The sequence below is a fragment of the Sphaerodactylus townsendi genome, linkage group LG01 (genome assembly GCF_021028975.2).
Source record: "Sphaerodactylus townsendi isolate TG3544 linkage group LG01, MPM_Stown_v2.3, whole genome shotgun sequence".
NCBI classification, from domain to species: Eukaryota; Metazoa; Chordata; class Lepidosauria; order Squamata; family Sphaerodactylidae; genus Sphaerodactylus; species Sphaerodactylus townsendi.
The window spans coordinates 41,551,170-41,573,856 of record NC_059425.1 but is presented as its reverse complement, the minus strand read 5'-3'; the positions used below and the strand labels follow the sequence as shown (position 1 = coordinate 41,573,856).

Genomic DNA, 22,687 nt, shown 5'->3' with positions numbered 1-22,687 from the left:
GAACATCCCTCCATCAATTGCCAGTCCATCAAAATGGTTAACAGTGAGCTACTTCATGAAACAGTATGCTCATATGAAATGAGAGTGGTGGTGATGATGACATTATGTGCCTACTACCCAATGAGAGCTTAACCCTGGACACCGAACGTCAATCAAGATTTCAAAAATGCCACAAAAAGTAACATAAGCTCTATCAAAGAATTAAAAATTATCTTTTCAGCCACAAATCAAAAATTGATCGCCCTGTGAAGTTAAACCCCCATAACATGGGAAAGAATCAAGACTCACAATTGCCTTCCTTTAAAAAAAAAAAGCCACACCAGCAGTTGCTCATGTATTCAGTGGGTTCTACTGAGTTTCTTATTTCTTTAAAAGTCTGTAGATTTGCCCAGGAAACTGATAAGGATATATCCCTACTGAGACATTATTCATTGCCTTTTAAAATTGGAATCTGCAAGAAATGCTCTTAAAATGCAAGTGGATTAAAAATGTAGAACAATAATTGGACCATTTTGCAGCATTCACATTTCAGAATATGGAAATTCACTGTCACAACTGGGTCAAATTCTTTGTTGGAATAATTCCACCAAAGCCAATTATGCCAACAGAGAATGTAATAATCCACTAGTTAAGCTTTCCTGAAGCTGGCATCAGAAAACAGTTGGTTAATGACAGCGCAGCTTAACAGCAGTTGCTTGACTTTGGCTTGACTTTCAGGCCTGTGACTTGGGAGACTGTCTGAGCGGTATGGTTGGAGTACAAGTATTTGCAATTGCAAAGTGCTTTGTCTACAAATCTGTGAAGGGCTTCCATTAAGAGCAACCTGACTTTTGAACTAGAAAGCGAATGCATATTCAAAGTAAAATGCAAGGGTTGTGAGAAAACTGTTGTAGGATTTTCCATGACAGAAACAGGAACATTTCTAAATCGACAACCATATGCTCCATTCATGCGAAAAGAAAAAGATTGGGGAAGGGGGGTAATATTGCTGGTAAATGATAGAGAAGAAGAACTGACAGAGACTTGGTGGGCCATTTTGGGAGTATCAGTAAGCAACTGTAGCTGACAGGTGGTGAAAAGTGTTGTCAAGTCACAGCTGATTTAAGATGACCCTGTAGGATCTTCAAAGCAAGAGACATCTGGAGGTTGTTTGCCATTGCCTGCCTCTGTGTAGCAACTCTGAACTTCCTTGGTGGTCACCCACACAAAGGTTGACCCTGCTTAGTATTTGAGATCTGTCAAGACTAAAAAAGTCTGGGCCATCCAGGTAAGGGCTATACCTGTTTATATATGATTAAATAGCTGGGATTGTTATTAACATTTGTTCTCCTGGAAAAAAGAGAGGTGAACCATTTGATTTACTCCTTGTCTTTTACTTCTTGAGAATTCAGACAACTGAATGTGTGAACTGGCTCCACTGAAAACAATTGGGGAGGAGGCAATATGACATTTTCATCTGGGCACTGGATGTGTGAGTCAAATGCATGTCATCAAGAAATGGTGAGCATGCCTATAAGGAACAGCTCTCATTTCACTTAATGTTTAACTGTTATCCCAATTTGGTAAAAACTGAAAGATATTTTAGAAAGTGTGAAGGATGTTGCCTTAACATTTGCTGCCTAAATTATAGCTAACAAACATCTGTTTAAGCCACAGGGAGCAGAGAATTCATTTACATAGGATGAAATTGAATGGCTGAAGGTGAGATTCCACTGTCAGCATTCCATTCCATCGGAAACAACAGGAGTCTGACTCTAAACTCTTCGGTAATAGTTTGTTCCCTTAGACTGCTGCAACTTCAAACAATGCTCCAAACATCTACTGGAAACGAGGGAAAGCATCCAAAGGGAAAATTGTATGTATTAGGCACCAGATTACAACTCTGGGTGTTTTCAGATTATTGTGTTTTTCTTTTGGCCATGAGTTGTTTACTTAATTCATTAATGCCTTTAGAATACTTCTGTGCTGCCTTTTCAGCACTCTGCTCAAGGCAGCTCACAATTAAAAACCAGCATATAAAAAGTGCAAGCCATTAAAAAACAAACCATTAAAAATGTGCCTAAAGGTGATCACCACCCCATAATTCTCAGTTAGCTGAGATTTAGCTAACATCTTTTGTCAACACAAGTTTGAATTTTACAAACCAACGAAAGGCTGGAACGGCTTTAATGATTACTGCCCCAGGATAACTGAAGATTTTTTAAAAAAAAGCAATTAAAATTGACACGTTTGAGCATAAATATCTGCCTTCTTCCCCTTCTCTTTTGTGTATTATTTTGACTTCCTAATAAATTTGCTTTTCCCATTTGTACCTCACTCCTCTTCTAAGCAGCATTTGGTTTCTCTTATTTTGTCTCTTCAACCCCACCTATTAGGCAGATAGAGCAAAGTAAAAGTAATAGGCTCAAGTATATTTGCATATGTATGTGTATGTGTATACACAATCACACACATACATAAATGCAACAATACACAAAGATAACCAGTATAAAGAGCAAACAGCCCAGCCCATTCATGAATAAAAAACAAAGGAAGGGAATATGCAGTAATTGTTATTCCCAACAGGTTTTATAGCGACACTGCTTTTGAACTCAGGTGCCCTGGCCTCGATCCAAAACTCTGTCTAATATACCTAAACAATAACACATTGAACTAGATTAATACAGCTACTTCATATAGCAGCATCCATTAAAAGTATTTTTAAAAATAATGAAAAAAACCCACAAACAATTTAAAGAATCATAAGCAACAGATGGAGTCAATCAAGAAAGAATGCTCCTTCGTGGCTTTGAAATGTGAACAGAAAACTTCAAAGGTAAAAATATTCTTTCTGAAGTGTATCTTTCTTGCAGATGAAATACTTTAAAACACATTCAGTGAATTTGGTCACCTGATGCAGATGGGGGCAAGCCTCTCCACCCCGACATATTATCTATTCAAAAAGATCCTTTAATATACCAGACAACCATGACATTCATTCAAAGGACCGATTAATCCCCTTTTTTCTTGTCAGGCTACATTCCAGGATTTTCTAAATATAAATACTAACACATTCTTCGGAAAAATTATTCTTTTAAAATGCCGTTTTTCTGACTGCTTGCTCCCCCCGCCCCCAAAGGTGCAATCATTCCTCTTACCACCAAGATTCCACTCACATTTTGGAATGCCTCCTGCGAATTCTCTCGCAAGTGCACACATACAACATATGAGCTGTTAAGATCACATGGGGCTGTATATGTACTAAGTTTGCAGACCAAAGTTACAGCAAAAAAAATTGTTTGTAAAGGAACAGAATGTGGCTGGAACCCTGCGGACTGTGATCCTGATCCCAAGAGGGGAAGGGGGAATCTGTGGGATGCAAGGGCTCTCAGTGAGATACAATTCCATACAGTCCACCTTCCAAGGCAATCATTTTTTCCAGGGGAATGGATTTCTGTTGTCTGAAAATCAGTTATAATTCCAAAAGATCTCGAGACCCCACTTGGAGGTTGGCAACATGTGTGTGTGTGAGAGAGAGGGGGGGGGGACTTCTTGGTAGCTTTCATTTCTTCCTGGAGGCGAAAAAATGTCAACGATGCAATGAAAATGCAAAGACAACGGAAGGTAGAAGGCATTCTCTTTCTTTTATCATTCAGAAGAAATGTGATGTACTTTGGTCCTACAGCAAAAATAACTAGCAATCTGCTCCAACTCATATCTCAAACAAAGTGTTCCTAATAGCCTCCCTTTTGCTTTGCTCTCTGCCTCTAAGCTCCACACAGTAATTATTCATCAATTGTTTAGACACATAGCCCCGGAGGCCAGTTAGTCCTCAGACTTGCTACACTGAGGAAATTCCATGGTACAATAACTACAGTGACAAACACAGTGCACATTCACAAATGGCATTCAGAGAGGTCGAAAGTGACCCAGTCGAAATCTCAGTAGAAGTTGCTCAGCTTACCCCCTGTTCTGCCCTTTCAGTAACTTGCTGCTGTATTTTTCCTCTTTTATTTGACAACAAGACTTAGGCCCCTTCCACACATGCAGAATACTGCACTTTCAGTCATTAAAGCCTTCGACAATACACTTTCAATCACTTTCTCAATTGTTTGCAAGTAGATTTTGCTGTTCCGCACAACTGCAAAATGCATTGAAAGTGGATTGAAAGTGCATTATTCTGCATGTGCAGAAGGGGCCTTCAGAAGTTCTACAGATGATCCACTGGTGAGCGAGGGGAATGGCTTGGCCATTTGGGGATTTGTTCTCTGCTGTGCTTCTGCTAACATTGCTTGCCGCCTAGTGGAAGGAAAGAACTGTTTTGAGTCCCTGCAATATCAGCAGAATGCCACCTCCTCATAAAATCCAATTTCTAGACTCCTTGAATACAATACCATCAGCTTCATAAACTTGTCACCTTCTGTGAACTACACAGTAAAACCACAGCAGGCTGTATACAGAATTTTAGAGTGTTAAAAGTGTTCCATGTTATCTCAGTAAGCTGTATAAAAGGCAATAAACTGTATGAGGTAGATCAGGGTTATCATTAATAATAAGAATTATCATTAATAATATGTAATGGATGTGAAATTGCAGGATTTGTGAAGGGAAGCCATGGTGGAAAGAGGGAAGACCCATATAATAGCTCTTTCTCCAGTTGAAAAAAGCCCCAGAAAATATTTTGCAAACTTTTTCCAAATGTTTTGTTTGCACTCACCCTCTCAAAAATGCTTCCTGGTTGCCATTTTGTCGTTGTTCCAAGATTTTTATTTCTTAGATTCATAGGGGACATAGCTACATAGACATGACCCCCCCGCCCCAATAATAAAAAGAAAAAACCTGATGGAAATACAGTGTGAGATGGCTCGTGCAAGTTCATAAAATGGTGCTGACAAGTAAGTCGGGATTGCAGAGAGGCATGGGAACATTTTAAAGAGGTTGAACAGCAAGTGAAAACATTTTCAAAAAAGAATTGCCTGGCAACAACATGCAAATAAAACATTTTCAGGAGGTATTAACATGTTTTAGGCTAAAAACCATGTGGAACGTCATGGAGGAAATGTTTTATTTCCTGCCTGAAAATGTTTTATTTGTGTTGTGTGGAAAGAGCCAGTCCATGCTTGACAGCACCTTCTGCTGGCAGCTAGTTAGCGGTAAAATCCCATTAGCAACCTGTTTTCACCAATATATTATGCACCATAAAAACTACATGAAAACCAGGCACTGTTAGTCAACTATAGTTAAACAATTCAGCAGCATAATGACACAAAAACAATTCTTGCAGCAATAAATAAAAACAATTTTTGCAGTAGTAAATAAAAAAATGTCCAAATGTTGTGGGCATAGAACAAAAACACTGTATAGTTAAATATATGCCTGGTCAAATGGAGGGGGAGAAATGGTTTTAACCTACAACTAAAACACACTAAAAGACTAGGTGCCAGGCGAGAAACTAAAAGGAGAGCATTTCATAACTGAGGAGCTACCACAGAAAAAGCTCTGTTTCTGGTAGAGACCCATTTCACTTTAGGTTGGAAGGAGAAGCCATTCTATGTTGGAGAACTCTATGAGTATATTAGGTTTATCATTGCCCTTCTCTTGAAAATAAAATCTATAATCTGGTTCTGGTGGGTTTTCTGGGTGGTGTGGCTGTGGTCTAGTGGATCTATGGCTCTTGGTGATACACCTCTGAAGATGCCAGCCACAGATGCAGGCGAAACGTTAGGAACAAGATCCACCAGACCATGGCTACACAGCCTGGAAAACCCACCAGAACCAGTTGAATCTGGCCGTGAAAGCCTTGAACAAAATCTATAATCCTTTCTTTCCAATATGAGAACACGTTACTTATGATGCCCTCTCCCCCCCTTGATTAAACTTTTGAAGCCATTTGATGACACCTCTGGACAATTATAATTAAAACTGAAGTATTCCTCATGCAGAGTGCTCGTGATAATCAGTGGGACATTAGGACCAGTTATTAGATTTTTAAAATTATTTAAACCTTTCTGAACTTCCAGACAGAAAGAGAATTAACATGGGATATCAATCATTGTTCCTGTAAGCTGTTACTGCAAACTGGTATTCTGATTATACTCCTGAGGATGTTGCATGTTTCCAGCTGTAGGTGACGCAACATACGGGAGCTAATGTGCCAATACCTGCCGGGTTGGGTCTGGAGTTGGAGGGAGCAGTGGGGAAGATCCATAGGGGAATTAATGAGGCAGAGTGGATTGTAAAAGCAGATTCGACTGGAAAATCCACTAGGGGACTGGAATGAATTAAGCATCAGTGAATCAGGCTGGCTGGGGAGAGGAACATGATGGCTAAGTAGAACAGGACAGCCGAGAGCCATAAATAAATGGAAGTTGTTGGGGGACTATCAGACTACCTGGGATTGTAGGGGGAGCCATGATCTTTAGCTAGATTGTGACAGCTGTTAGTTTACCTCTAGCATCCCAACCCAGAGGTCCTCTCCATTCTCCTCAGAAGTCACAGAAGCAACTCCTTTTTGCTCTCTTCCTGCACCCATCTTTTAAGAATGATATGACAAGACACGTATGTTTTGAACTCTCATAAGATTCCTTTAATCCATAAGAGTTCAACCACCATTTTGTTTGCCTAGGTGACCACAACCAATGGTATGGTTGCCATAGCAACAGAAATGAGAGACAAAGAGTCTTTATCTGCAATTAAAAGAAGTGGAACATAGCGACACACCAGAGCAAAAATAGGTCTTTGGTTTGACTTTGGACACTTGTGTAGTTGCTAACTACAAAGTCCTTCACTCTCTATGCTATCTGGCCCTAGAAGATCCAACAGCTTTCAATTTGAATTTTAAAAGCAGATGTCATTTTTGTTTTGTTTTGTAAGAGTTTGAATCTTTAAGGAAATCTACTTGAAGGTACTCTGTTTTATCGACTGTGCATCAATCAGCTCAGTGGAATGCTTCCTATTTTTGTCTGTGGTTTTATGTGTAGCATCGAGTTGACATTTTCTAACAAAAGGTAATTGGTAAAAGAAAAAAACCCTCAATGCAACACAGACCCTATTGAAGCAGAAATTTAAAACAAATAAACAGCAACAACAAACCGAAGGAAGGAAGCTGGAGCCACAGAAGATAAGTTGTTCAGAAAAGACCAAGAAGCCTGAGAGACAACAACTGAGTATTGTCTGGTGCATCACAAGTGAAAAGAGAGACATCTGTTTTACAGCTTGCATAATGACAGAAGCATTTCAGGGAATATTTGTCACTCCAAGCAGCACATACTCAAATCTCCTCTCCACATGTTCCTCCTCCTCTTTGCCCATTTACTCTCCTGTCCTTTAGAAGAGTACCACCCTCATCTTTCTACACTGGAGAGTAAATTACATGTGCCAAGATTTCATTCATTTCTCATAAGAAAAAGGAATTGAAGAAGAAGAAGAAGAAGTAGTAGTAGTAGTAGTAGTATTTTATTAATTTAAAATTGTTATAGATTGTTTTATATTTGTGTTATATGATGTTGATGTACACCGCCCTGAGCCCTTCGGGGGAGGGCGGTTTAAAAATGAAATAAATAAATAAATAAATAAGTAGTAGTAGTAGTAGTAGTAGTAGTAGTAGTAGTAGTAGTAGTAGTAGTAGTTTGGTTTTATACCCCATTTTTCTCTCCTTTTCCCTCTGCTCAACAGAAGTAGGTGGGGCTGAGAGAGTTCTGAGGGAACTGACTAGCCAAAGGTCACCCAGCAAGATTCATGCTTAAAAGCAGGAAAACAGTTCACCAGATTAGAGTCTGCCACTCATGTGTAGGAGTGGGGAATCAAAACTGGCTCTCCAGATTAGAGTCCACCAATCTAAACCACTACAGCATGCTGGCTCTGGGGTGCCTTCAGCTTCACTGGAGTTGTCTTCAGTAAGGCCCCAAGAAAAGGTGAGCCCAATTTGAAGATTTTCATGACTTGCAAGAGTGGACATTCCCATGATTGAAAGAGGAATGAAAAGTGGATGAGCAGGGTACATTCTGGCTTTCATCTAATGGGTGAGGGGCAACAGAGGAGCAGAAAAGAAGGACAAGGTGCACCCCCCTTCTTATACTAACCCTGTCCACACATTACAGTGAATGCATGTGCAGCCTGCATGTACACCTACTGACACACATTCATTTTACAAATGAAACAAACAACCAGTGTCTGATTAAATGTGGTGTTTCAATCATACATTCACCTGTAAATGATTTGAAAGTACCAAGTTTATTCTGTACATGGATTTTGCATGTGTTCACTGTACAGAGCTATTGACACAAGCAGATAGTTGTGTGTCTTTCTGAGAGAAACTGCCTTGTATATTTGAAGCACTAAGTACAGTCTTGTTACTGAGAGGAGAAACTGAGTCAAGGAAAGTGTCTCTGATTACCCAAGGGCTGCCTGCCTCCTTTGCCATTTGCTTCAGGCCCGGAATTTCCTCTAGTTTGTGGAAACAGCAAGGCTGATTCAGCAGGTTAAACCAGGATGATTTGTAAGCCAGTCTCCAGTGAGCCATTTATAATTTTCATCCAATTTGCAAAGCTGTTCTACAATACTGAGATAGAATCTTCCTCCACCATCTAGTGCGCAGGGGCAAGCAACATTTCTCCAAGTTATTACTGTCCCTTTCTCAGAACATTTATTTTATTAAAGCAAACTGCTTTGAAATGAGCCCTAAACTTTGGCAAAGAATACATTGTCATGCATTGGTGCGGCAGGATCATGGAACGCCGGTGACTCTTGCATGAAAGATCGAATTAGTTTCACATAATCATTTCCTCTGCCATATTCATGTGGGTAGGGGGGCAGCACTCTTGAGGTCATATTTGTTTTTATAAAAGAATGGCGCAATATGAAAAGTGACCTCATCACTCTTCTAAGCTCAATATAAATAAGACAAATAATCCCCTGGCAAATTAAATTTGTTTCTAATAAAATCTCACTCTTATCAATTTATCCTTTGGTCATTTCTTGAAAGAGAAATTCAGTGCAGTTGTTTCAGATGCCTGTCTTCATTGTAGACACATGAATGAAAGAGAGAAATATTTATTATCTTCCTTCGGTGAGCAACAACAATACCCCCAGACTTTAATTACAGTCATACTCCTATGTTCTACCCAATGGATTTGTTACATCGCAGAAGTTAATAAAACGGGAAACAAGCTGCTTCAGCTGATTTTTCTCTACTAATACTTAAGGAGGATTGACTGGGTGACACCTCCTTATGTGATATTTCAAAAAGTCTCCATTGGCAATGCTGTGGTATTGCATAGATGTGGAATTACATATGTAAAGGGGTAACTTAACTGAAGTGAATGAGTCTAGTTGGATGAATACGTGCCAATCAGGAAGAGATATAGTAGAAGGGCAGCCATAAGTTACACCCATCTAAGCTCACTGAACTCAGTGGATTTAGAAAGGCACAGTTCTGTTTAGGATTACACTGTAAGATAATGTTAGGCTCTAGATGTAATAGACTTGGGATGGGGGGAGCTTCTCTCTAGCTATATTGTCAATCATCTTTTTTCAGATGGCATTAGCTGTAAGCTCTCAAGCTACAGGCAATCATCAGACCCTTGCTCTTTTGTTTTAAAAAGGAATCAGTACTCTAATATAAAGTTGTATCAATTTGCACTAATTCCCTCCTCAGGACTTGGGAGACCCCCCCAGAGGTACTTGTATTCCGTACTCATGAGTACCATTGTTAAAAGAAAAGAAAAAAGGGACCTCCTTTCAACAGCCAGGCAATAATGAACTTGTTGGTGTAGAACAGCCGTACTTGCTGCCACTGGGAGAAACCATGCTTGGGGTGCTCAGTTCTACACTGTTGGGTGCTCAGAGAATCTGCCCTCAATATGCAGGGTGACTGGAACAGAATAGCAGGTGGGCAGATTTTCCCTGACAGTGGATGGCATGGAACCCAAAGTGAACCGGTGGAAGCGAGGGAAATAAAGCGTCTCCTGCTTGTGGTGTTCGTGTGGGAGCATCTCCAACATGGAATTGTACAAAAGGATTGTTCATTTAGCAATTTTGAAAAATTGGGTTGAGGGAAATAAAATAGGCGAAACCTGTTTTGGGAATGGGACCTGTACGAATGCCCCCTCCCACACCCATTATATAATGTCCCACACCCATTATATTTGGCCCGTGCGGAATCTACCATATAGCAAAGATGTAGAGTGAAGTGGGGCTTCCAGCTATGATCCTTCTGATTCACAAACTTATTCAATGGATACACAAATGTTGTTCCAGAATACTACGGATTTCACATATTGTGCCTGCACTTACCCATCCCCCCCCAACTGCATCTTTATTGATTGTTGTTTCCCTCTTTACACAATACAAGGATTTGAAAAGGAAAACTTAGAATTCAATGCCTTCATTATCTCTTCAGGTCAAAGTTTGGTAATTGCTTTTAAAATTCCATATGGCACTGAGTTAGCTCATGTCAGAACAAAAAGAGAGAAAGTAATGAACAGCCAAAATACTAAATGTCATGGTGAAGATCTGAGCGAACTTTAAACTGTGAAAGTCATGAAATCAGAACCTTTAATATTCAAAAAGACTCAACAGGCATGCAAAGCCATCCCACCACTAAAGCCTTATATGGAAGCAAATTATATCAGTCAAGGATGAGACTTGAATCTAAATAAGAAATTATCTTTACTTTGTGCCACTTCTTCCAAGGGTGGACTCCTGTGCCTTAGCATTGGTAGTGAAAATAAAGGCACCAATTCAACTGGTATAATGTAACACAATGAAAACAGTGAGGGAAAGCTTCACCTGCTAAATTTCTGTCTGTGGCATTGGTTATTCATCACTGTTTCTTCATGCACCTGTCAAGTTCAGCTCTCAAAGGTATTGGTTCTGTGCCAATGTCCCGCCCCGCTCTGGCTGCTTGATTTTTCTTTTGACCAACTGGAACTTCCACAGCCCCAAAGGAAGTAATTATTAATGTTTTCTTCGGCATTACCTCATTACAAAACTAATTTGATTCCCTGTTTGGCAGTTAAGCTTTCATTCTTGGGGGGAAGGAGCTAGATGGGAATGAGAAAAAAAACACCATGATATCGCAAGGGTGAATTAATAAAAGTTCTAAGGGACTGCTCCAACCAAGGCAAGGAGTTTTCATCTTACGCTCTATCTTTGATGAAACTTTTTAATTGCATACAATCATCCTGGCTTGATAGTCATCACAAAGACAATTTTATAATGACCAGATATGGATCTTTAAGTTCTTAAGGGAAACAAAATAACAAAGGAATTCTATTAATATATTTACTGCAGATGAGATAAATTAGTGTAGCAAAGCGCTTCCAATGCTTTGGGGATTTTGCCGTCCGTAGGTAGTTGAAGGTTGCAAAAGCATTTCTTTGTTCCTTCCCACCTTTCCTTTCTTTTTAAAAGTTAGATTATTTGTAAATGAAGAGGTATTTATTTTCTTCCAGACTTACTCTAAAACACTGGCTACTTAAAAAAAACCTTGATGATAAAAAAAGCAAATTCGCCAGGGACGTAGGTATAGATTTTTTAGGGGGGGTTCGGGGGTGGGGCCACACACCCACCCGCCCCAGGGCATGGCCATGCCTCCCCAAGCCCCGCCCCTGGCCTAGTGCTTACAAAAGCAGCTCTCCGAGGTCGAAGATGGCAGACTCCCCTGCCCTCCCCTCTGGGCAGAGACATAGAGGGAAAATGGAGCCCAGTGCAAAATCTGAGTTTTGCACCCCCTCCCCAGGCAGCCGCACTGATGCTGGAATCCACCTTCAAACAGCATCACTTTCAATGGTGTTTAAACTAGAGAGCCCAAATTCTCCTTTTAAATCCACCTTAAAGGGAGAATCTGGGGTCTCTAGTTAAACAACATTGAAAGTGGTGCTGTTTTGGAGTGGATTATCCCCCACCCTGAAACAGCATCACTTTCAATGTGGCATAGTGGTTAAGAGCATTCTAATCTGGAGGAACCGGGTTTGATTCCCTGCTCTGCCACTTGAGCTGTGGAGGCTTATCCGGGGAATTCAGATTAGCCTGTGCACTCCCACATACGCCAGCTGGGTGACCTTGGGCTAGTCACAGCTTTTTGGAGCTCTCTCAGCCCCACCCACCTCACAGGGTGTTTGTTGTGAGGGAGCAAGGGCAAGGAGATTGTAAGCCCCTTTGAGTCTCCTACAGGAGAGAAAGGGGGATATAAATCCAAACTCTTCTTCTTCTTCTAAACTGAGGACCTCAGATTCTCCCTTTAAATCCATGCTGAAGAGGGTGGATTTAAAAGGAGAATCAGGGGAAATTTGGGGGGTGCCTGCTGTCAGGGGTTCAATTGTTAAGATAGAAGCACCAAACTTTCAGGGTATCTTTAGGAGTCTCTCCTAATGATACCACCCAGGTTTGGTGAAGTTTGGTTCAGGGGGTCCAAAGTTATGGACCCTCAAATGTGTAGCCTTCATCTTCTATTAGCTCCCATTGAAAACAATGGAGGATGGGGCACTCCTTTTGGGAGTCCATAGCTTTGGACCCCCTGGGTCAAACCTCACCAAACCTGGGTAGTATCATCAGGGGAGTCCCCCAAACAATCCCTGAAAGGTTGGTGCTGCTAGCCCAAACAATGCGCCCCCTGAAGGCCAAAAACCTAAAAAGCACTAAAATGTTTTCAAAACCCACAAACGGAGGGGCGGAGCTTCAGACATGAATGGGGGGGTTCAAACCCGAGAACCCCCCCCCCTTACCTACATCCATGAAATTAGCATTTTTAATCAGGAAAAGATTATTTTTGCATGAATACGTTTCTAGTACATACAAAGGATCAGGCTTCAGGCCAGCCATATTTGCTTATCCCCAATATTTATCCAGAGAGGGGGGGGGTCAGGCTACATTTGTAGGTTTACTACATGCAATCATACACATTGTGGGAGAAAGTTGAGTCATCTCCCAAAATCTGGGCCCTAAAAGCACCTGCCACACTAATTATGGCAGCAATCCTATGCAGGTCTACTTGGAAGTAACTTCCACTTTATTTACTCTCAGGAAAATATTCATTTGTTATTTTTAAGGTGACCTAGCCTCTTTGTTGTTTTACATGTGCACATTATGAAGTAATCTGAAGTGATACAACTTAGAAGCTCACCACCTCTGCCCATCACTCTGTTCCACTGTGTGAAAGTTTTATAGAATCCAAAAAGTCCAGATAAGGCTAGCAACATTTTAAAAGGAAATTTGCATCTGCTATAAGCTTTCCATCCAGTGCTGAAGCTGCAGCACTGATAGCTACTTTCCACCTCATGCTGGAGATTTTTAAAAATGAAAAGCAGTCTCAGGAGACTTCCATTTTGAGCAGAGAAGGGGTTTGGGTACCTGTGTGCAGTTAATCCTTTCACTGACTACCATCCCCCTCCCTAAATTTATTCTTTTTTTAGGAGAGGGTGGAACAGGGGATAGATTTGCTGTTACTCTGTGTACCATGATGCAGTTTGACCATGCTTCTCAAGGTCTTGGCAAGAACTTGGGATTTCTTTGCCATCACAGGTGTTAACCAGCTCAGCAAAACTAAGAATACTGTCTTGTTTCTCTAATTGTACAATCAGCAATTACTGCTACTGGGAACGGTTTGTGCACTTGATTTCATTTCAGTTTCATATTGCTTATTTATTGTGTCATACTTTCTGCATTTCATACATATGGATGCACACCGTGCATATGAAGCGGACAAAACGTGCCACAGTATTTTTGTTTATTTGTGTGGTAACATATTAACATGGATTTTTCTCTCAAAATGCAAGCACAACAAGGATAATGTATAATCTATGTTCGAGGATACTTCTTTAATTTACAGTTTCTAAAAACTAAAATAGCCTTCACAATTCCTTCTTGAAAGCTGTTGGGTTGTTGTATAATTTAAATCTAATTTGGGATACTGCAATTTGAAATGGTCTGCTTCCTAAACAAGCATCAATCTGTTTTCTTCTTCCTCTCCCCCTTCCTTAATTTTCAAGAGACAAACATATTGATCTTTCTAGGCTTCTTCTGGGATGTGGGTTTTCCAGCTGCTATGGCAACAGGGGGAAAAGCGCACTAACAGGGCTTTTTGGTGCACACAGAAAAGTGTCAGCAGGAGGGATAAGAAGGGCAACAGATGCCTCTTTAATTGGGTTTCTAGCTGTACAGATGGCTCAGTAACCCTTTGATCTTTGTGCTTTCCACTGGCCACAATTCGGAAAGTTTCATTAGGAGTATCTATCTGAAAGTGTAAAGACAGCAAGGAAAAGAATCTTAAGAGCCATTTGGTAGAATGCTGATGTTCTAATGGCTGCCACATGAACAAACTGCAAAGTGGAGGCTACTGATTCTATGGGGGACGCATGGTGGGCTTCTATAAGGTACGGTGAAAAGAGGCTTGTCCACAGCCAGGTGCTCCAGAAGGTTATTTTGGCCTATTGTATGTAATACTGTTTCTGGCCTGGTGTACACTGCCCAGAGCCCTTTGGGGGTGGGCGGTTTAGAAATTTGATATATAAATAAATAAATAAGTAAGTAAGTAAATAAGTAAATAAGTAAATAAGTAAAAGGTTGGCCCCACCAATGGAGGCAACCAGTAACAATGTTAGAAACCTTCCTGGGATACATTTTGATGTTAACACAGATGATAAAATAGGACCCACATGTCAGATTGGGATCAAATAGTTCAGGCACCGCCTCTCCTACAGGAAATTTTCACCACACTCCAGAGTTATCCTAAGCAAAGTTACACCCTTCTAAGTTCTCTGATGTCAAAGGTATGACTCTGCTCAAGAAGGCAGGGCTGTCAGTGTTTTCCAAGAAACATGGCTGAAACTACATTTCCAGTACATTTCAGCAAGTCCTTGAGTCACAACAACATCAAAGGGAATCAACCCCTAATTATTGTAATGACTCCCTTTTTGGTTATTAGAAAACTTTGGCGGGGAGAAGGAATGATTTGGCCATGAACAGCAAGCTACCCTTTTGTTCAATAACTGCCTCTGGAAGATGCAGGGTCTGAACCAATTCAAGGCTGCTTTTACACACTTTCAGTGGACTAGCAATCATTTGCAACCAGTGCATTATTCAGTGAATGTAAAGGCAGCCTGGAACAGACCTGTGTCTGAGTCTTTTGGGCTATCACTCTCTGAAGACCTTGGGTTTGATAGTTTATCAGGGAAAAGCAGCAGGGGTGGCTCAAGGGGATGCTGCAGCAAGAACCGAACAAATTGCTTGTGCCTTCTGGATGTCAATATTGATTCTGTGTTTCAGTTACAAGTTCTATTCTGGGGTAAAGTCTTGAGCTCAACCCTAGTGACATATTATATATATATTTTTCAGGCTAAGTGGGGTAACAGAAATTGGTGCAATCTACATTAGCCTCTGGCTACAATCGAAGAGGTAATTGAACACAATTCCAACCCACCGATTACAGTAGACTTAAACGTGAATAAGGTCAGTGTTTAGTTATGGTCTTTGTCAATGGCAGGAAAGGGATTTCAAGAGCAAAGCTGAAGAATCTTTTTACAGAGCAAAGCTAAAGAATCTTTCTTCCCAATCTGGAAATAAGATATTGCAATGACTTTGGGGCTCTGACACACTTCCTGGGAGGGGTCAGTAGTAGATCATCTACATGGCATACAGAAGGTCCCTAGTTCAAATACCAGCATCTTCAGTTAAAAGGGTCAAATAGTATGTGGATTAGGTGATGGGAAAGAGCTCAGCTAGAGACCATAGTGAGACAGTGTGAGTAGACAGTGCTGACCTTGCTGAACCAATGGTGTGATTCAGTATAAAACAGCTTCATGTGTTTTTGTTGACAGTAGCTCCCAGCCTGTAAAACATAAGATTTAGCTTTCCATTTTCTATAACAGCCAGATGGAAGCATTAAGATTTATGCTGTTAATTACTTGGATATAAGAATATACTCCTGCCACACAGTTGCTACTGGCATCCCAAAAGAGTGGTATATCGCAGCGAGTAAGACCAAAACATTAACATTTCTGTAGGAATTTACTAATTTACCAATATACATTCCATGCTATAAATTGTTTTTATTGCACCATGAGACCCAGGAAAATTCCATTTTGGATCCTTTCAAGGATTAATAGATCTAGCACCAATGATTGTGTTGTGCTGTTCACATATTCCTTTGTTTAGGCTGTTCTTAACTGGGACTACAACAGGTATATTGCATCTTGCAATAAAAAAAGGTCTTATATATTAGAAATTGAAAAACTCCTGTTACAGTTTTGCTTGTTATTGAGTGACTTGAACCCATGAGTATTTGTGAAGCACTTTTCAAACCAGTTCATGAGCCAATAGTATATGAATTGCATAAAAGAAGCAAAACAATCAAGAAAACGAGCAACACAAGTGGGTGTAATAAAAATGTTCACAATGGCAACACACAAAAGCAGTCAGAAATGAAAAGTGAAAATACATACAGCTCTAATGCCTGTTTTTTCCTCTTTAATTACTGTGCAGTGAGCAGGCTGATCCTATGGTTTTGTTATGACAAACGGTAGGTTACCACAACTGCACCAGCAGCAAAGTAGCTAAACAAAAGATTAGCAATATGGGGTGTGGAGTGGGTGGGGACGGGACAACAATACTAGTAGCCACTCTCATTGAGTCTCTGGCAATTTGGTTGCCACCAATTAATTTTAATAATACTGCCCCCACATCATGTATATACTGATCAACACATGGCAAGGACCACCATGGTAGGAACTGCTTGATGATGTCTTGGCACTGTCCCATGGTGTGTCCCACACAGGTGACTTCCGCACAGCAGAAATAAAACATCCTGTAGATGTTTTTAAAATATCAGTTTTGGCTTTTTTAGTTCACACACAGCCCACTAAAAACAGCCAGAGAACTGCCAGTCAAAACATATTTTTCCCACCTACTGCATGGAGCTCTTGTGAATTTCACAGTTGCAACTGTCATTCTGTGTGCTGCTAATGAGATTCACCATGCCTCTGCCATTTTCCATGGAGGTTTCCTCTGCTTGTAGCTCATCCGCAAACAATTTCTATGTAAAAAGTAGATGAATAAAGTTTGTTTTGCCTAGTGATCCTGTGCACATGTTTTTCATTTTTTTTTATTTTGAGGGGGATGTCTATGAAGCTTTGGTGACACAAAAATGCACATATTGCAGCTTCTCTTAATTGTGTCACCATAGCTTCACAGACATCCTCCTCAAAACGAAAAACAACAAGCGTGTAGGATCACCAGGGAACCCTAACTTTGTTCTTGAAAAATTACAGTAAAATCGTGCACAGATGAGCTGCAAGAAGAAATGCTCCATAGGGAACCTTCAGAGAATCACTGCTGCAGCATACAAAACGGCAGGTGCAAACAGCAAAAATGAAAGTAAGAGGTTTGGGAAAGAGAAATAAAGTATTTCCTGCCTGCTTTTGTTTTCTCATCAGGCAAGAAACATCTTCAACCCAGGTTGCGGAAAAAGATTGCTAGTTTAGCAATTTTTGAAAACCTGGGTTGAGAGAAATAAACCATTTTAAAGACATTTTTGGGAAGAGACCTGTGTGAACTTCTTCCCCCAACTGCTTTTTAAAACATCTCCAAGATGCTTTATTTCTGTGAGTGGAAAATCATCACACGGGTTAAACACATACTCCGAGGAAGAGCCCACACTACTTCCTTGGTAGATTCTCCAATGGTTAAGGAAGTCTGTGTATAGAACCAGTTCCTGCATCTGTCTGTAAATCCTTTTATTGCGCTGTATGCTGGTTTGTTGTCATTCACAGGTTTCACTATCTGTGTTAATCCAGTCGTACTAATGCTCAGTTACTTTTGCTTATCAACCCTAACTAGCCTTTCCAGGAAACACCCTCCCCACACTTTACCTATATGCAATAGTTGGTGACTTCTGTTTCAGTGGATCTGAAAAGGTGAGCATGCACACAAAAGCTTATACCAAGAATAAAACTTGGTTGGTATTAAAGGGAAGAAGAGGAGGAGTTTGGATTTATATCTACTTTCCTCAACCATAAGGAGTTTCAAAATGGCTTGCAAACTCCTTCTCATCCTCTTCCCACATCAGACACCCTTGAGGTAGGTGGGGCTCAGAGAGTTCTGTGACAACTGTGACTAGCCCAGTGTCTGTGACTAGCCCAGTGTCACCCAACAGGCTTCATGCATAGGAGCAGGGAAACTAACATGATTCACCAGGTAAGAGCCTGCCGCTCATGTGGAGGAGTGCAAAATCAAACCTGGTTCTCAAGATCAGAGTGAATTGTTCTTAACCATTACACCACTTGACTCAAACTTTTTCTGTAGAATCTAGAGGTGACTGAACCCCTTTCAGTTCTGCTGGATCCCTCACAAAGAAAGGTTAGAGCACAAAATACAACACAGTGACTTGGTCTGATTGCACCACCATGCAACACTGCCTATCATGCAACAATGCTCATAATTGTGTGCTGCCCAGGGACTTCGATGATGGGTGGGAAATAAGTACAAGGATAAATAACTAAATAAAATCTTAATTTGTCTGCTGATGCACCTGCTACGGATTTGGCACTTGTTGAGGTCTTCAGTAAGTCTAGGTAGAAGCTCAAATGTATCTGGTTGACCCCAGTATCCAATAAGATTGGAAACATTTACACTAAATAGAGAAAGTTGGAGCATATGATCTTCTGACTCTTACAATCCATCTTGGTGTTGCTGCTGCTTCTCATACACTATTTTTCCTGTCAAATTTGAAGTGCCACAAGAAGGCCAGGCAACTGGAAGTTGCTGCTGAGGGTATTGTGAGTATGGGGAAGCTAAATAACATTTTTGTTGTTGACTAATATTGACAAACAGTAAACAATTAAAAAGCCTGGTGCTTGTAAAGGGTGAATCTGTCTAAGTGATAGATAGTGCTGCGGAAATAAATTTGATATGGAGAACAGTCTAACTGGGTGAATAATGCTTGGTATCATGTCAGCGGTGGCGGTAGGGAGTCTTAAAAAAACCTTACATAGGATGGTAAAAAAAGGAGAAAGAAACAACAATAATCACAAAAGGAAAGTTCCTTTTTCTTTTCTTTCTTTTTTTCCAATTTACATTTTCTGACCATTTTACATCCTGTTGTCAGGAACACATTATGCTATCTTAAACCAAGTCAGACCATTGGTCAATCACTGTCAGTACTGTTTACTTTGATCTGCAGCAACTCTCCAGGGTCTCAAATGGAGGTCTTTCCCACCATCTACTATCTGATCCTTTTTTAATGGGAGATGCTGGGGTGGAAACTGGAACCCTCTGCATGGAAAGGAGATGTTAACACCGTACAGTCACAGCAGAGCCCGGAAACAGCAATTAATTATCTGGTATGGAGACCATGTATTTCAGTGTGTTCCAGGTCTGGCCAGGATACTTCTCAACATTCACCCATCCTTCTTACCAGACTCCTTGGGCCTCTTCTTCCCCTCTGGTTCTCATACACACATCTGTAAGGCATCTGTCTTTTTATCTGAACCCTAATTTATCTTATTACATGAGTTCAAGTTTTAATAACATACTGTCTTAAAAGTGCCATTATAATGATGTAACATTTTGGAGGCCTTCAAGCATGCTGGCACTCGACAGTCTTAACTTTACGGCCAGATTTGTCGAACTACTCTTAGGAAGAGTATCTGACCCATAATATATGGGCAATTTGCACAATTTTCTAAATTACAGTCTTTTACAGAATTTTGTTTTAAAGTGTAATGTCAAATCCTGAGATGCTACAATATAGCTGTCATTACAGTATATAAGAACACACTGCTCCGAAAAATCATACCCAGGTTAGAGTGATTGACAAGGTGGCTCACTGGATTTTCCCCAATGCAACATGTTCCCATTCAGGGGAGGATTTAAACTAAATCAATTTCGTTCAAATTTTAGCTTTCATTTGTATGTGTTAAAACAAGCAAACAAAAACATTAAATCTAGTAGATTCATGATGCAAACCTGAGTCATATTCTTCTAAACATACTGACTTTTATGGACTTGGAAGTATATACTGAGTACCAGATCATACTTATCAAAATGCTTGTTAATCTTCTCAAAGAATTCCAAACAACTGGCGAGGCAAAACACTCCTTTGCACAAGCCATGCCGATTTCTTCTCAGCAGGTTCCTTCTTTGTTCCTCTATGTCAGTGGTTCCCACTGCGGTACTCACAGAGAGACCCATTCCCAATGACCATCAACCAAAAGGGTGATATGACTGTGGTATGCCCAATGTGCCACCCCATAAAACTCACACCTACAATAATAGAAGTCATAACTATATGCTTCTGAGCATGTAGCATTGCAGGAAGGAAGGTGGAATGTATATAGCCTGATCTCATTAGATCTGGGAAGCAAAGCAGGGTCAGTACTTGGAAGGAAGACCTCCAAGGAAGACTCTGCAGAGGAAGGCCACCTCTGCTTCTTACTTACCTTGAAAGCCCCTTACTGGGGTTGCCAAGAGTTTTCTGTGACTGTCAGTACTTTACACATACACATGTAGTATATGTATCTCTCCACCAGAGCTGAACTGAGCCCTTGTGCACCTCTCACTCTTCTCATGAGGAACAGCAGCTCAAGCAAGAGAGTGAGACTGCCCAAGCTCCTGGAAGAGAGCAAGCTGGTCATAGAGAAAGGGAAGTAAATGTAGCAGCATTCCCCTGTGGCCAGCTTGTTCTTATTTGTCGTGGCTGCTGTGGTGATGGTGGTGGTTTTACTATCTCTTCCCTTTGGCCAGCTTTTTCTCTTCTTGGCAGCTGCCAGGGTATTGGGATGAGAGTGCAAAGGCGGCTGGCAAAGTCTGGATGGTACCTGGGATTTTCCATTGTATTGGGAAATGGACCCCAAAAAATCCTGGAAATATTTGGGATTAACTAGAAATATTGGCAGCCAGCAATTTCAGGCTCCCAGGACTGTTTTTTTTTAATTATTTAATTTTCCTGTGTGCCTGTTTCTTCCTGGGGCTTAGTATCAGCTTGCCATGTTGGTTTGGCTTTGATTCTGTTCTTTGACTCCTAAGCCTCTGAGTCAGTATCTCTGCTCTATATGCTTAATATTAATTGTTTCTACTAATTTACCTGGAAGAGATGTTAGACTCACCGGCCTGTAATTTTCTGCCTCTTCCCTGAACACCTTTCTAGAAGAAAGCTGCATTGTTATAATAATACAGCATACCCATTCCCTTGTTGTCAAATTCCTAGTTATTATCTTGTCAGACTATTACACAGTTTCCCATCAGAATCAAGGAACTCAATTCAAGCCATCAGGTGCATTACTCTCAAATACTTACGGCATGCATGCTTTTCTGTAGAGGCAAACATTTGTATTAAGATATGCAAGAATTTATGAAAATGTATTTGGCTTTTCAGTTTCCCACAGAGCTTGCTGAAATAGAAAGTTTGCTCGAGGGATTAGAGTGAAGCAGGGAGTGTGTATTTATCCTTCACTACAGAAAATTTTGTGTATGCAGCAAAGATGGCAATGTGCAATTTCCGTCAAAAGGAAGTGTGGGATGAATGATGCCAGCATAGGTGATTCATATTTTGAAGAAGTGCCTCGCCAGCCATTTTGGAGGCTCATCTTTTTAAAGTCCATTAGATCCCAGCCTTACACCAGCAGAACGACTAAGCCCCAATCTAACAGGCTGCCATAATCAAACAGCTTACTCTGGGATGGTTCTTTTGCTCTGATAGGACTACACCAGCATAAATTAGTAGGCAGACTGCCACAAAAGGCTGCTTCTGCACATTTTCTGCTCAGAAGCAGAAGGAAGCAAAGACAAAAAATAAGGTATCCTGTACAACCAAAACAAAGGAACAACTGACAGAGAATTCCCCAGCATTATCACGACCACCCTACAGCTTTGCAATATACAAATATTTAGTGTATTACATGGAACTGTTGCAACTGGATTGCCTGATATTTTTGTTTAGGAAAAAAGCAGAAGCCGGAGTGAGAGACTATTAGAATTACAGCTGCAGAATCAGAAGATTTAACCCTTTCTTGCTGCAATGTTTCTATGATAGAAATACCTTTCCACAAGCTGTGGCTGATTCCAGTGGGAAAAACAATGACAGAAACCTGTACTGTATCTCTCATTATCCCAACCAGAACATGACATATATGTATCAGGTGCTTTATGTGGGGAATGCAAGGAACAGTGGTATGCAGGGAACAGTGATTCAGCCTGTACCAAAATCATCACTTCTGCAGCATTTTAAAGCAGAAGAAAATTTCAGGAGACCTAGTTTTGTACATATGGGTAGACCCAAATTGCACTGTTAAAAAGAGAAAAAAACAAGAGAAAAAATATCAAATTCCTGCATTAAAGTAAGTCTAAACCCATGTCAATGAAACAGGGTCAAGTTGAGTTAGCTACAATTTGTTTCCCAAAATTTCCCATGCTTTGGACCTTGTGGATTTCAGAGAATTCACATGCATGCTCTAGTAGGATTTTCAGGATATATGGCTCACAAGCCAATCATGTTCCAAAAACTGAGACTACAACATAGAATGCACTCAACACGAAAAACATTTCCAACACTCTCTTCATCCAAATTTGTGCTCAAATATTGGACTACCAAATTACTTATCCAAGGCCCTTTCCGCACGGGCCTTTTACAGTGCCCTGGGAATGGCAAAAACGTTGTCCTGAGGGAGCTGTTCGCAAGGGGGGCACACTGCTTCGCAGCCGTGCCGCCCTAGCTCCT

General features: G+C 40.6%; 1 protein-coding gene across 31 annotated transcripts in view; it reads right to left on the bottom strand.

Moving 5' to 3' along the window:
- Positions 1-22,687, bottom strand: part of NRXN1 (neurexin 1) — a 1,129,265-nt gene that overhangs the window by 735,987 nt on the left and 370,591 nt on the right. Inside the window, exon 1 of one of the 31 annotated variants that reach the window (XM_048519138.1) lies at positions 3,156-3,174. The exons of the other annotated variants lie outside the window; for them this stretch is intronic. The gene's annotated coding sequence lies outside the window, so the exon portion shown is untranslated. Of the gene's footprint in view, positions 1-3,155; positions 3,175-22,687 lie in introns of those variants that run through there. 31 annotated transcript variants of the gene reach the window in all.